Here is a 12,668-nt window from a genome sequence, read left to right as displayed (position 1 = left end):
GTACATGTATATGATACTTTAAAAATGAGTGAAAATCGCATAAATCTTCGAATCGTGATCTGAAAGAAATTGTATCCCTTTGAAAAAATACGCATGGCCAAATCTTCGTAACAACTGATGTAGACATCATAATGTTTGAAATGCTTGTTTAATTTCGCGAAAATCTTCACATCGTGATCTGAGAGACATTTTATCCCTTTAAAAAATACGCAGAGCCAAATCTTAGTAACTACTGATGTAGACATCATAATGTTTGAAATTCTTCTTTAATTGTAATATCTTTTGAAGATCAAGTACGCGCATGATTTTACATTTTAGCAAAAGAAGAATATCTGCAATATAACAACGTCGACACACGGTGATGGGGTTGACAATGAGTGTGATGGTTTGATAGATGAAGATGGTTTCTATGGTGATGGTTACGGGATTTATAAAGAAGGTAAAGGATGGAGGGTTATATTCATATAAAAACATTTATATTCAATGGTCTAGGTTGTGTCTTGCATTTGTATTCATATGCTTAATAAAAGAAGTAAAAAAATATATATATGCAATATAAACTACAAATATTTGAATTGATATTTATATACAAGGTGCTTACACGGCCAAAAAATATATGGAAGGAAGGGCGGCGTACAATGAGCGTATCAAACAACAAACACTATCAACACAGGACGGCCAACGTGCATCCCAGGAGGGCACAAGCAATCGAAATATGCACATAAAAAATAATGATAATAAAAACAACAAACTAGACATAAAACTATTTAGTGAGAAAAAATAACACTATATTGTAGAGTTATCTGACTTTTTCTTTCATTTGTTACATAAATACATGTAAATTGGTTAAAATACATGTAAAATGGTTTATTCTTATTGTTATTTTTATATTTACATAACAAAAAAGAATAAAATTTGTGACGCAATGTTTATTTTATCTTCAGATAATGATCTTGATGGGGACTTTGGGGAAGATTTCGGTGGTGACAAAATTTTAAGTGAGTGTTATATAGTTCACTTGTTTCAATTATCTACAAAAACATTTTTTTTTAATTATACCAACAAAAGCCTAATAGCATCAAATTGAATGAAATAGAATATTGAAAATAAGTTATAACGCAAATAAAGCGTAAAAAGAAGGCGTAATTACGCGAAACGAAAGTTGTAGTATCGCAAATAAAGGCGTTATAACGCAAACTCGAAAAACGGCCTAATTACGACTAGAAAGGAGTACTAACGCGAATAAAAATATTTATTACTTAAGTGACTATATATAGTAACAAAAGCAAGGGTATTTAAGGCTATTTTGGCAAGATCTAGGTTATTATACACTTTTGACCGCTTGCATCTCGGGATTATTTTTCCATAATGGGCGAGTGAATGAGCGCACGTGCAAGATGACGTAATCGACTCTCTCTAACTTTCATGTTGGCCGCTGTCGTTGAATAAACAGAAGCCCATTGCACGCAAAATTTCAAGTTTAGATTACATAATCAATCGCAATCAACAACGCTTAAGATGAAGATTTATAAGCACAAAATATAGAAAATCAAAAAATGATTTCAGATTGACCGTAGATAAAGATCGGATCTGTGGCATTTAGGGCTAGAGATTAGTCTAGAAAGTACACAAGTTCATAGAAAATGGCACTTAATTTTATTGTCACAAATAATATAGAGAGTATTTATCAATATTAACAATAAACCACCTTTTCTGATATTTATTATGAGTTTTCATGTTTTCTAAGATTATCATAGGGTAAAACTGAGTAACAGAAATTTGTTTACATTGACAACTGTGCGTTTCTTAGAAAGGGCGACAACCAAGAGTAGCTGTGATTTCTAAATGCCGTATTTCGGACATAAGTGTTAACGACGTTGATATTTGGTTGCTGCTCGCTATTATGCAATGATGGCCTCAAGTCCAAAGGCCATTATACACATCTTCGGGCCCTTATCGCATAATGTCGAGCAGCAACCAAGAACGCGATGTTAAAGACGTCATAACGCGGAACTTATTACTAACTGGTCACTATTAGGCTTTTGAAGTAGAAATAAACTAGAATAGCGGTAATAAGCATAATGTTATTTTTCAATCAGTAAATGTGTATAGCTTTTACTGACTAGGTAAGTTATTTGTTAAAAACGATTATGACCAAGTTGAATTGACTACCGAGTTGAATTGACTACCGAGTTGAATTGACTACCGAGTTGAAAATACCGAGTTGAATTGAACTGAATTGACTACATAAATGTGTTTCAACAGATTGACTGTTTTAATGGTAATCAATCAACACTTGATACTGGATAATGTTTACCATTAAATATAAATCTGCCTTAAATTTAAGCATAATGCCCCACTAGTTTTATAAATTGATCGTTTGAGGTTAATTCAAATAGATATTGACAGCCACATGAAATACTTATCGTTTATGCGAGGTAATTTTTAAAAATTTAAGGAATTATGGTAAATATTAACTTAAGAAAGTACATGTATAGTGTTAATTATGTATACATACATAAAGTACATGTATAGCGTTAATTATGTATACATACAATTATAACTTAATCCAAATTATTGCTTATAGGTGAACATTTGTACTTTCAGTTTCTATAAAAGCATGATAATAAATACAATATACAAAATGTAGCTTTTACTTTTATATCGTTAAATAAACTTTTAAAGTTAGGTCGATATTAACAAATCAAAATACCATACACTAAGGCAACATATCTAAGTATTTACTAAACTGTTTTTTTTGTATATTTATATTTTTAGTGTAGGTAAGACTGAAGTAAGTATCTGCTCTGTGTATTCAAACTATTTTGCTGAAGGTCCTTATCGAAAATTTGATGGAAAGGGCGGGATCTTTTTACATATAATATTTAGCTCATCTATCATCATCATCTATCATGGCAAAAGGTATTGTTCATTTCGCACAAGTCTTTTTAAGGATATACCATGTATACCGGTTTAAATGCCTATCACCATAACACCCTGAGATTATATTACATATCCTAGGAGTCAACATTCATAATAAAATTATTGCTGTTATTTTTTATTATTTTAATTCAGTGGTTTACTGTGAATGCTGACTTTAATTTCAAATTTTGATTTAGTTTATATAATTCTGCTATAAATGATCAAGAAAGGTGGTTAGTTCAATCAGCTGACATGTGCAACGCTGAAGGTGCTGTTTAACATTCTAGGTTTGAACGTCACTACAAAGCCAGATGAGCCGGTTTGTTTTGAGATAAAACATGTTCCGGGACAGTGCTGGAAGGCATGCACGTGCAAATGCTCATGGGTTGAGAGATTAAAGAAGGAAAGGAATATGACCCATGAACAACTTGTGGAAGCACAGCAAAATTTTATTTTGCAACACAAAATAAACATGAAGGTAAAACGACGATAAATTAAATGTTAATATGATATTTTAGTATGTATATATAAATAATCATCAAGGTGCAAGCCGTGTCTTCTATTAGACAATTAACTTCAGTTAACTCACACAAAAGGTGGACTTGGTCACAGGAAAATTTTTAATCTTTATGGAAGCAAATTATATGCAAAAGTAATATCAAACATGTTCAAGATCATTACTTTATACATATCAAAACATTGTTTTACATGCATACTACGTACGGTGAAAAATTAATTTGAAATAGTTCTAGTAGTTTATTATGTTTTCTAATTTTACGTTTTGCGTTTTAATATTTATCCACTTCTCACTTTAGAAAAAAATATATATTATGTGGCCGTTCTTTGTTTTCAGCTTAACAACGACAAACTGGCAGCAAGTATGTCAAAGAAGAAAAGCGCTGCTGATGGGCGTAAAAGCGCGTCAAGTATTGGCTACGCCGGCATAGCATTGTTTGCCGTCACATTTTTAATAGTTTTTATTATGGATCTAGGTGCGCTCAAACGGGATGCTCTGATACTTTTTGCAAACTTAAAGGACGGTTATGAAAGTGTATGCGAAATCATTGGGAAGTGCTGCAAAAGGAAAGAAGAGGTGCCGCTCGAAATGAATAACATCCAGTAAAATATAATAAATACAAAGAATAATAAAAAGGGTTTTTGATAATAAAATCCGGCATATCGTTACCAGCCTTTAGCAAATTACATGTTTTGTATAAATTTTAACAAGTGCTAGGTGACAATATAAGAATAAACAATGAAATAATTCATGTTTCATAAAGTGTTATAATGCAAAAGTTAAAAGATATATACAGAGGCATGGTTCGCATCATGCACAAATCATTTTAACATATTGTAAGTACAGTAAATAGTTGTAGTAATAAGCAAAGGCTTTTCTGTCCGTTTTGTCCCCGTATATCCACCAGACAATCTCTAATAGGCAGGGTATAAACCGGGGAAAATAACAAAGGAAAAATCTAATTTATCCTAGGGTTTTTTGGCCAATGTTACACTTTACGAGATCATTATGTGTTATTTAAGTGTTATTCATTTTTCAGTGGCGTCCCCAACGTGTGCTTAATCATTCATTGTTGTGTAGGTGTTGTGCTTTTGAGGATATTGTGATGCATTAAAAAAAGAATACTCTGAATATTTTCTCCATTCCGGAGGCGTGGCGCTTCCTATCAATAATTAAATTAAATGCTGTGTAATGGGTTTAAAATGTGTTTAATCATAAATGTTTAAAAGAATTCCTCATACAGTATTTTTCTCGGTTATTTGCAGCTCTTGACGGACAAGCTAATGTAAATGTTATGAACTGAACTATAAAATTCATAATTGTGCTGTAATATTTACCTATTTCTTGGATCTTTTGTTTCCAGTATGTATAAATCTGGTACTGTTTTATTCTTGCACAATAAGGAATAGATTCGATTCTCTAGCGGCGAGCTATTTATAGCTTCTTTTACCGCAGTTGGCTGACTCAGTCACTATTAATTTTCTTATTACAAATATCTTATGGCAAACACATTTATTGTTTTATAAGACCATTCCCGCCCAAGAATAGTTATTGCTCCGCGCCCACAGGCGCGGAGCTATTTGTGTTTACTATTTTTTTTGTCCATGGGCCCGGATTTGATCATTTAATCCCTTCGATTTACAGCTAAAAGTAAATCCGCATTCAAGAACTCCTTTCGATTTCTATATTGGTTTCCCCTTCGGTTATTCGCAACATGTCATATTAATGAATTAGAACAGGTAAGCAGTTCTGCTGTACATGAATTTGAAAGCTATAAATAGCTCTAAATGTTCTGATTTTTGACACTTAGGTTATACATTTGTTATTTCCCTTTTTTAGTAGTACATGGAATTATAATTTGTTACATTTTGAATTAATTTACACACAGCATATCAAGTATACTATTAATGATTGAATTTGTCAATATAATGAAGATTTCATGAATAAAACTTTAACAATTTTGCTTTTGATAATTATTCTTAATTTATATTTATGAAATTAAATGTTTGACAATAACATGTTGATATATTGGTTGTTTCAAAATTATGAAACTTTAGTATATAAAGTTACATTTACTTGGCGACAGTGATACAGCACACCACTTTGTGCTTCAAAATCACTCATTAGGCCGCTATTCCAATGGCACGAGACCCGCGTCCATGATACGTGTCCGGTGCATGTCCGTGAGTATTATTCCTTATGTACATTACTTTCTAATAGTAACGCGAACAGAGGATAATTATTTGTAGAAATGATATAAATTCATTCAAATACCAAAATCAGTTGTAACGTCAAAGAATTGGGTAAAAAGAAAAAGGAAAAAGATTGAATACCAGTAACATCTCTTTAGCAACCGAAGACCAGATGTTGTTTTAATCTGTCATTGGTGCCTCATAAACTTATGGGTTCTCCAACACTATTTTGGTGAGCTTTTTAGTATTTTCTTTCGAAATCGATAAAGTATTTAATTTCGTTCGAGGCATTTTGTCGTGGCGCGACCTGTCCGTGACTGTGCGCGTCCGTAAAAAATAGCTCATCCTGCGAAGGGTATGCCACAGCGAAACCTGTATTTTGTGGCCTTACGAGCGGATGGACCCTCATTAAGCATAGGCTATAGATAGATAGCATCATTGATTTGATCTGCATTTTGAACATAAAATGTAATGTTTTTTATTAATGGTTTTAAAGCAATTCAACAATAAAGTATATTGATCTCTAAATAAATCAATTTACAAAAGATTTTTATATATATATATCACCAATGTCAAATAGCTTCTATATCTTTGACTCGCACGAACATGATGTTAGTGAATTTCCTCATACCTGCCTAAAATTCAGGTAACAGTCTTCTCAAGCCGGTGCTAGGGGGCCCGAGGGATGTTGCACTTAATAATTATCCCTCGTGTACAGACTCAATCAAACCGAGTCGGCAATTTTAATGTAATTTTGTTGTGATTAATGCTTCCGAGGGATCACTTTCTTTCCAGATTTTCTATTATATTAATAAATACTGTATCACCATGTAACGCGTGTATAACAAACAAAAAAATCCTGAATTTGGTCTTTTTGAAATTCATCCCATTTTTTTCATTCCAGAGTGTGTTCTACTTTCAGTATTGAAAGAAACCATTTTTTTTTAATTTGATATGAAAAAAATGCATGTTATATTAGTATATAATAATATTAGTCCCTTTTGTTACTATTTGTATATTTGTTACAATTATAATAATAAAAATAAACAGACTTTGATATTTTTATCATCTTATGTTACTGACTACAGTAGTGACACAAACAGAACATAGTACAGTCATGTCACATAACATTTACAAGTCTTGTAAGTTCTTGTTTGTATTCAATGGATTACTTTCTTACCAGGTCAGGCATCAGTGAAAAGCATTTTTTTTATATTAAATATCTTTCCCCTCTTTTTAATTATGGACAGTGCATAAGATAAGTATAATTATGCAAAAAATGGTTTACAAAACATTCGGAAAAAATCTACAATAGTACCTTATCTGAATATAACTGTGCGTAGGAATAATTTGGTAAGGTATCTGTAATGAGCGCAATTTTTTTTGCGCGGAGCTTCTCAATTGCTGCATTGCAGCAACATTTTTACTTGTATATACAGTTATATATATTGAGATTGGTGGAAAATGATGGTAGTTTTGAAAATTTTGATGTTGATGGCTTTGATGGTTGCGGTTGTTGTAAGAAGTAACGCAAGTATTTAAAAAAGATTGATTTCTCAGAAATTATAGTAATGGTGAAAGATGGTAGTAATGATGATGATGGTGATTTTGATGAATGCGGTTGTTGTTGTTGGTTGTGTTTGTGGTTTGTTTTTGAGGGTAACTATTCTTGTTGCTGCTGTTGTTATCGTTGTCGTCGTTGTTGTTGTCGTCGACGTTGTTCTTGTTATTGTCGTTGTTGGTGTTTTTGTTGTTGGCGGTGGTTGTTGTTGTTGTTGAAGAAATAAAGTATTTTTAAAACATTTGATATATCAGAAATTATAGTAATCCTAACTTCCATAATACTTGAATCGAAATAAAATAATAATGAATAAAACATCTATTTGAAAATGACAAAGTTCATAAATCATTAAAGGGTAACCGTAAACGTATTTGGGTTATTCAGTCAAATGAAAGTGCTTCAAAAGAGAAGAATGTCTACTCTTAGACTTTCTTATTTACATTGCAGAGTCAATAAATTTTGAAATGTCAATAAATATCTAAATGACACAATTATATGCTTAAAAATCACTCTTGAAAATATCATTTTTATCATTTCTGATCTACGTTCGTATTAAAAAATTTTAAAATCTAATGAATCATTTAACAAAAATATATCCAATGTGTTTGTTTAAACATATGTATGTAAAACTGTTTTGATGTGTTTTAAATTTTTAGCTTACCTTAGCGCTTTGTACTCATGACCAGCTTTTTTCCTCTAAAACAAATGGTCCAAATATGACTGTTTTTGTGAAGGGAGATTTACAAAGTTGTTCAAATGGTTTCGGCTTATTTCAAATCTTGGACACAGGCAGGAGCTAATTCATAATGTTCAAATATAACCTTTGAGCCAAGACTTGCATTGTCCTGAGTTTAATTTTATTTAATATAAACCCCTAAAACACGGTTCAAAATGTCATGACAAAATCTAGAGGTACGATATTTATTTGAAGCATGGCCTTATGATCTAGTAGTATTTCATCAAGCTCCTTGTCACATAATGGCTCTTGGGTGCGAATTTGCAGCGGGGTCACCTTCATTGCATAGAGATGTTCTAAAATATATGTTTACTTCATTGCCTGGACAAGCACTGCATTAATAATTTTTTCTGCACATTCTGCTCTTTTATCAAATCAATTCGTTTTCTCAATGTAAAAAACAAAATTAGCTCATTATCCTATATGAAGGCGACGATTGCGTACCATTGCGCGGAGAAACTTTTCAACTTATGTAAATTTTTGCTCTGGAGTAAATGTCTGGGGTCATATACGCATAGTGACCTATAAAGAAAATTAGCATAAAAATCCTCTCTTTAATGTGTCCTAGTGGCTGGCATATAGCTTGAAGGTATGATTTTAGGTGAACAATCGTGGTCCACTATGGCCCCCTTGCCACTTACTGCGTTTAAACTATTTTTTAATGTGTGTATTTCATCTATTAATTTTTCGTTAAGGTTAAATGCAGAAACTTTATCAGATCAAAACAGATGTTTGCCATATTATATTGCATATTAACAATAATAGTAACCAGTAATACGGAGGCATATAGTGTTAGCTATACGGAAGCAAATAGTGTTAGCTATACAGAGGCATATAGTGTCAGATGTACGGAGGCAATTAGTGTTAGTTATACGGAGGCATATAGTGTTAGCTATATGGAGGCAAATAGTGTTAGCTTTACGGAGGCTATAGTGTTAGATGTACGGAAACAATAAGTGTTAGTTATACGGAGGCATATAATATTAGGTATAGTATTTTATGTGAAAAGGAAACCTGTGTGTGGCAGTATGTGTTCACTTGGTCCTTTGTCATTTAACAGGAATGCGGGTTTTTGTGAAAATAAGAATTATTAAGTACGGCAAATTATAAATCCAATCCCAGAATTACACTTGAAGCAATATCAGCGCATTAAATTTACACAAATATTAATCAAAATATGACCATTTTGTGCTTCCGTATATCTTAAACTTTGCAAGTAAGGGCTTTTGTTAAAGATATTTGTGGCATAACACGATCTGTTAAATGATATCATGTTTTGTATTTCATGTTTTACATTCAAGTTCAGTAAGTGTTGTTTTTTCAATTAATTCTTTTTTAGCTTAATTACATATATATAATTATTTTAGTACTTAACCTTTTCCCTCATTTAAGTGTGTTTTGACGGCTTTTTGCCCCCTCCCCCTTTATAGGCCTCAAACAGTGAAAAAATGCCATATTTAGGCCCCAAACACTATTATGTTGTTTATAAAGTGATCACTTTTTCGGGTCGCCCCCATCAAAATGAAACATCAGGCGATTGCCAGAGGAGAATATGCCCACTTCTGTTTGGGGGTGTTTGAAGATGGGCGGCAATCTCCCTCATCGCCAAGAAAGTTGTTGGACATGTGGCAGACTAAAAATGGCCTCAGATCGGCCTGAAGGTTACATGTAACCAATGCAGAAAATCTTTTACTTTATCTCAATTCGTTGAGAAGTTGCAGCACTTTGAAATCAGTTTCGATGGAAAGAAACAATGCAAAAAAGTGATTTTCGCAATTTTGAGAGGTCCCCAAGTTGCCATGGTAACAGGAAATTTAAAATTGAGCATGCTGTCACAAGAATAAGCGTCCATCCTGATAAGTTTCATTAGTATTGAAGCATTTTTCATGGTTTCATAGCAGTTTGAACTTGTAACAGAGGAGGCTTTTCAATGAAAACGGCCATTTTTAACAAAATGAACATGCTCATATGGTAAAAGGTAGACCACAATATATATGTTTGAGAGGCTTGATTTACACCCGTAATGTATATTCGGAACGTCTAGATAAACTGATAAAGATTAGGCTCATGAAAAGTAATCATTAAATTTAGAAACTATTACATGTGAGTTTTGACTAGTTTTGAAGATGCAAAGACTGTCTACTCTTCCCAAAATGTAGCTTTTACGGCTATAATTGGTCCCTTTACATGTTTATGGCACTGAGTTCACCGTTTTCTCATTTCTTACAATGAATCAATTCTACTGACTTATGTGTCTGTTGAAAATTTCTATGATATTTTCAAGTTAGTTATGGATTTAGTTGTTGAAATTAACAGACTCATTCATTAGAATATTAAATATTTCATATTTATTTCGTAACGCAATTACTTTTTCCAATTTCAATATCGATATTCTCTGGAGCAAAATAATATAAATCATTCAACATTGAAATTCATAAAGTTTTGCATTGATTGAACAAAAACGAAAAATGCAACTGAGTTGTGGATGTGAAAGAAAGATAATATTCAAATGAAATTTATTGTTTGTGTAGCAAGCATTTTGTCAATTTCAATGACTAAAATTTAATAATTAAAATGATTATGTACAGTAATTTATTGTTGAGTTTCACTGAACTTGAATGCTTGTTTCATCAAATCATTTCTGGTATAAAATTGAATAAAAGAATATTTTAATAAAACATGTTTTGTGTTGTATGTTAATCTAGCTGATAAACTTAATGATGGTTTTGAAAAGAGGAACAAAGTGTGTTATTCAGCAAACATAAAACCCTCATACAACGCATGCATAGTTCTCTGCATTGGATATAAATATAACACAATGACTTTTATTAGCTCACCTGTGCTTCTAGGGTCGTTGAATGTCCGTCGTCTGTCGTCCGTCGTCCGTCCGCATTTGTTTGTTAACACTCTAGTAGTCACGTTTTTGCCTCCATCATCATCAAACTTTGTCACGATGCTTGTCTTGATAATTGTTCGGATGAGTTCGAACATGGGTAATCTTGTTTACACACTAGTGGCTACTGTTTTGATAAAAAAATATCCTGGAAATTTGTCAGTTTGTTTTGAGGATTTCTAGGTCAAGTTAGAATATGGATGGCCTAGGGTTGGAAACTAGGTAAACCTCCCCCACCCATAGGGAAAACGCATTGTTAACACTCTAGTGGTCACATTTATATCTCAATTTTCACCTAGTTTTGTCAGGATGCTTGGTTAGGTAATTGCTCGAACACGTTGAAACACGGGTTGTCTCTGATGAAAAACTAGGTCACAGAAGCTAAAAATAGAAAAATATTGTTTACTCTCTATTGGCTACTGTTGTCATCCAAATATCCTAGGAATCGGTTTGCAAGTTTGTTTTGATAACTGCTAAGGCAAATTCGAATATGGGTCACCTGGGGTCAAACTAGGTCACACTGCCCAAATATGGAAAAACCTTGTTAACACTCTGGTGGTTACATTTTTTACTTAATTGTCATCAAACTTGGTCTGGAAGCTTGTCTAAGTAATTGCTCCAATGAGTTCGATGGGTCAGGTGAGCGATTTAAGGTCATCTTTGCCCTCCTATTATATATCAGGATTGTGACGTCCGAGAATCGAACCAGCAACAGCTTGATTCGAAGCGCTCCAATTTAGATGAGTGGTAGCAAAATTACGTTTTTTTACTCACTTTTATGTAAACAGGGAAGAAACATGTGCACTTTTCTGTTTGATAAGGAAGGCTTTGTCATAGAAAGTGATGTTTTAATGCCGGGACTGGCCGGAAGTACAAATACTTGCAAACATTAAATGGGTTAGACAGCACTGTACATGATAAATAAGGAAATTATTTTTAACATCGGACACACAAACAGATAGTCTACTTTTTTGGAACAATATTTGATCGGATATATCATATGTCAGAGGTAACGGTAAGAAATTGCATGGTGTTGTACAGGCTACATTTGTTTCTAAAAACTTTGTTATATTTTGAAAGTTTACCTGAAGCGAAATCATTGTAGTTTGTCCCGGTTTCCAGTTGGACCCTCAAAAAGGTATGCGTCTTTTTACGAAAATGTGTGTGATAAAACTTAAATATAAATAACTTTTAAATGAAAGAAATTAGGAAAGACATGATGTAACACACCACGTAATAGGCCACCGTATAATAAACGCAAAATGGTGAAAACTGAACATTTTTTACATGTAACTGGAGTTAAATAGTCATATTTAGAAAGCGGCTTCTTAAACGTTAAAATATTGTAAAAAAATGTTAAAATTATATAAGATCCAGAATAGAGACCCGGTCCGCGAAAAATATATTCTTGATATAAGCTTGAGCAACCTAATGAACGAATATAGGTTTTTTTAATTCTTATATATTGATCTATTTGTTTGTCATACAATTTAACAAAAGGCGCAGAGAGGTTATTCGGACACAAAAAACCGTGTGGATCACCATAATCGTATACCATATTTCAACGTCTGTTGTTTGATAGAACTTTGAATTGGAAAAATAAGTAAAGAATGAGTTGGAATGTTCTAAGTAGGAACAATGAGTTAGGTTTTTGGGTAGACCCAAATTGTCATAAATTTTCTTGTTGTGAAGGGAATACCACGGAAAAGTAAAACACTCTCTGAATGACGAGTGATGTCCTCAGTCCATTTAACTTTTCTAAAATTTGAAACCATTGAATTACCATTCCGTGCAAAATAAATTTTTTTCTTGTACGAAAATCATGAATAACAAGAAAAAAAAATATC

At 32.7% G+C, this 12,668-nt stretch overlaps 1 long non-coding RNA gene across 1 annotated transcript; it reads left to right on the top strand.

The window, feature by feature from the left end:
- Positions 1-292: 292 nt before the first annotated feature.
- Positions 293-4,985, top strand: LOC132738582 (uncharacterized). Its single transcript, XR_009626891.1, has 4 exons — positions 293-439; positions 945-998; positions 3,210-3,400; positions 3,776-4,985. It is a non-coding gene; the product is annotated as an uncharacterized LOC132738582 (long non-coding RNA).
- Positions 4,986-12,668: the final 7,683 nt, after the last annotated feature.

Source organism: Ruditapes philippinarum, unplaced genomic scaffold (genome assembly GCF_026571515.1).
Source record: "Ruditapes philippinarum isolate M1 unplaced genomic scaffold, ASM2657151v2 ctg298_1_1_1_1, whole genome shotgun sequence".
NCBI classification, from domain to species: domain Eukaryota; kingdom Metazoa; phylum Mollusca; class Bivalvia; order Venerida; family Veneridae; genus Ruditapes; species Ruditapes philippinarum.
The sequence above is the reverse complement of the archived record's forward strand: the minus strand, read 5'-3'. Positions and strand labels throughout refer to the sequence as shown.